The sequence below is a fragment of the Gossypium arboreum genome, chromosome 12 (genome assembly GCF_025698485.1).
Source record: "Gossypium arboreum isolate Shixiya-1 chromosome 12, ASM2569848v2, whole genome shotgun sequence".
NCBI classification, from domain to species: Eukaryota; Viridiplantae; Streptophyta; class Magnoliopsida; order Malvales; family Malvaceae; genus Gossypium; species Gossypium arboreum.
Window position 1 is genome coordinate 33,623,761 of NC_069081.1, and position 3,974 is coordinate 33,627,734.

Here is a 3,974-nt window from a genome sequence, read left to right on the forward strand (position 1 = left end):
GGAGTCACATAGGGGCCAATGGAGATGACTCCTTTCCTATGCCGCTCCGTTTGATGGCGAATAGCGAAGGCAATGAAATAGGCAAGGTCAAAGATATGCCCATTCGCCATGCTCCATAAAAAGTAGGCATCGTGAGTGTTGACGACGCCGGTGCTCTCTCACCGTCCTGTCAATGTGTGGGCTAAGGTGGCGTGTAAGTATCGCAAGGATGGAGGAAGAGCCGATGCCTTGGAGTAGCTAGGATCATAGGTGGCCGAGGCAGGTATGAGGGCTTGCCAGAATTTCGAATGAGAGTAGTGGATGTGACGATAGAGGCGGTCGAAGTCTTCATCATCCATAAACTTGTTCGTATATAGCCCCAGTGCAATTCCAAACTCAGGTACGCTCAACTGACGAGCCAAACTACCAAGGTAGAATTGGACTGTTCCTGGATCATCGAACTTTGTCATAACGGTTTGGAAGTGGAATGTTGAACAGAGTTCTAGTGTGAGCTTTCAACTTGATGATCCTAAAGAAGACCTCCCATGGGTCAGTCGTCAAAAGTGCTCGGACCGCGTTAGCCAATTGAATTTGTTCAAGTGCAGCCCAATCAATGCAGCGGCCCACACCTAAGGGTCGGGCCCGAAGTATCTAAAAAAGTTCCTCCTAGTTTCCTGGTGGGAATTGGAGGAATGGGTGTCTTATTATCATAGTAGAAGCCAATGAAGATGACACCCCTTTTTATTTTTTCGAGGCGGGAACCGCAGCTTTCTTTCCTTTCGGGTTTGTGATAGTGTTTTGAGTAAAAATGTGGAAAAATGGTAACCAACGATAGTGGTGGTCAGAGGAGTGGGGAGATGAGTTGGCCACGGGCGTGGGCAGTGATTTCTTGGCCGTGCGTGTGTTGTGGTGGAAGGGGAAAAGGAAGGAAAAAGAAAGGAGAGAAGGGAAGGTGGAAAAGGGAAGAAGAAAGCAGAGTTGAAGGCTGGTCAGTCGGTTGGCGCACGAGCGTGGCAGGAAGGGCGTGTGAAGAAGTTGCGGTGGCTAGGGTTAGGGATTTTGGGGAAGGGGATGATGAAAAGTGGGGGTTTATATAGGTATTGGGGCACACGGCCATGGGATACGCCCGTGTGCCCTTATTTTAGCCTGTGTGTTTCGCAATTTCAAGTTTGGGCGCGTCTGAAATTTGTCCCACACCCGTGTTTTTTGGGCGTGTCGGTGCACACGGTCGTGTCACATGGTCGTGTTCTACTTCGTTCACTTCTCCCACGCCCATGTGTATAGGTGCACGCCCGTGTGTCGCACGCCCGTGTTAAATTCTCAGTTTCAACCACGGCTTCAAGACACGAGCGTGTCACACGCCCGTGTTGTTTTGACAGGTTCTCCCGTGGCTACACTGCACGGTCGTGGCAACTTATCGCATCTTGTGTTGGGGAAAAATTTTGCCCGGTGTTCACATGGCCGTATTGCACGGCCATGTCTACACTCGTGTGTGAGCACGGCCTAAGGCACGCCCGTGTGTCTGGCTGTGTGGATTAGAAAACCTGTGGCCAAGTACTCAGTTAGTGATTAAATGTTAAAAGCAAAAAATTAAAGAATTTAACACTATTAGGGCTCGGTTACCTCTCGAGAAGCGCTTATTTATAGTCTAAGCTCGACTTAGCTTTCTACTGCGTGGTCATGGTGGTGCGAGGAGTTTACACTCCTCCTCCCCGCTATCAATTTTATCAAAATAAGGTTTTAAACGAGTACTGTTTACCTTAAAAATGTTGAATTTAGGATGAATTACCTCGACTGTACCGTATGGAAAAATATTGAGTACCGTGAGAGGAATTTCTCTGTTAGATTCAGAAGTGGCAATACGAGGATCTGCTGCATCCAGTAGTACTTTGTCTCCAACCTTAAGTTGATTTGGTGGAATATTGAGCTCTTCAAGGCGTGGTTTTGGTTTATGTGTCCGCCATTCATCTAGTTCCTCAACTCGTAGCCTTCGTTCTTCATAGATAGGTCCGTTGTTGTTGCTTGAACAACGCTCATGTGCGCTCTTCGAACCTGTTTTCTGCACAGAGGGTTTCACCACATGATCAACACTAGTAGTATGATTTATGCAATCACCCTCGATTTTTGAGGTGTTACTCGAATTACGATCTTGAAGAGTGATTGTTCCATCACCCACACGAAGTGTGAGTTCACCTGTACCAGCATCAATTATCGTTCTAGCAGTTGCTAAAAAGGGTCTCCCTAAAATTAAAGGAACGTTACTATCCTCCTTTATGTCTAGAACAACGAAATCAACTGGGAATATAAATTTGTCAACTTTAACGAGTACATCTTCAATAATACCCCTAGGAAATCTGATTGTTTTATCACTAATTGAATGCTCAACCTAGTTTGTTTGGGTTTCCCAAGACCTAGTTGCTTAAACATTTTGTAAGGCATGACATTGATACTAGCCCTTAAATCAGCCAAGGCATTATTAACATCTAAGCTACCAATTAAACAAGGAATCATAAAACTCCCTAGATCTTTCAATTTGTTGGCCAGCTTATTCTGTAGCATGGCTGAGCAAACTGGATTCATCTCCACATGCGACGCCTCGTCTAACTTCCGCTTATTTACTAAAAGCTCCTTTAAAAATTGGACTGCGTTCGGCATCTGCGAAAGAGCCTCAATAAACGGTAAGTTAATATGTAATTTCTTTAAAAGTTTAAGGAATTTACCGAATTGTTCGTCTGAGTGGTCTTTCCTTGTCGCATTTGGGTATGGTACACGTGGTTTGTACTCTTTACTTACTTGTTTTTGGTCATTGTGGTCCACCTCACCTTTATCTTTACTTACCACAATTTCTTGTCTCGGTTCAGGTTCAGGTGCAACTAACCCTTCCTTATCTTGAGTGGTAATTGTATTGAGCTACTCTCTTGGGTTAGATTCAGTGTTACTCGATAGGCTACCTTGTAGTCGTTCTGATATCAATTTAGCGAGTTGGCCTATCTGAGTTTTGAGTTCTTGGATCGAGGCTTGTTGATTCTTAAGTGCTGTCTCGGTATTTTGAAAATGACTTTCTGACACCGAGATGAATTTTGTTAGCATCTCCTCGAGGTTTGGCTTTTTCTCTTGTTGGTAAGGTGGTTGTTGGAAGCCTGGAGGTGGTGGTGTTCTTTGATTCCCTTGGCCTCCCCATGAGAAATTTGGGTGGTTCCTCCATCCTGCATTGTATATTTGCTATATGGATTATTTTGAGGTCGAGGATTATTACCCATATAATTTAATTTCTCGTTTTCCATGTTGTGGCCATAAGGTGGGTATTCTGAATTGCTCGTTCCTCCTTCACTTGCATTGCATTGCATTACTGGGTGAACCTGTGAAGAACCAAGAAAACCGTCAATTTTTCTATTCAAAAGTTCTACCTGATTAGAGAGCATGGTGACTGAATCGACGTTAAAAACGCCGGCTGCTTTTTTTGGCTTTGTCCTCATGACTTTCCACTGATAATTATTCAGTGACATCTCTTCTATAAATTCATAAGCATCCTCAGGTGTCTTATTATTGATAGTCCCACCAACGGCTGCGTCAACCATCTGTCTAGTTGAAGGATTCAGACCATTGTGAAAAGTTTGAACCTGTAGCTAGAGTGGTAGCCCATGGTGAGGGCACCTTCTCAACAGATCCTTGTATCTCTCCCATGCATCGTAGAGTGTTTCTAGATCCATCTGCACAAAAGAAGAGATATCATTCCTTAATTTAGCCATTTTAGCCAACGAAAAATATTTTAGTAAAAACTTTTCGGTCATTTGTTCCCAAGTAGTGATTGACCCTCGTGGTAATGATTTCAACCATTGTTTAGCCTTATTCCTTAATGAAAGGGAAATAACTGAAGATGAATGGCTTCGTCAGAAACGCCATTGATTTTAAATGTACCACAAAACTCCAAAAAATTCGCCAAGTGATTGTTTGGATCCTCATCCTGCAAACCATTAAACTGAACAAATTGCTGT

General features: G+C 43.9%; 1 non-coding gene across 1 annotated transcript; it reads left to right on the plus strand.

The window, feature by feature from the left end:
• Positions 1-3,615: 3,615 nt before the first annotated feature.
• Positions 3,616-3,722, plus strand: LOC128285993 (small nucleolar RNA R71). Its single transcript, XR_008276540.1, has one exon. It is a non-coding gene; the product is annotated as a small nucleolar RNA R71 (small nucleolar RNA).
• The last annotated feature ends 252 nt before the right edge of the window (positions 3,723-3,974 follow it).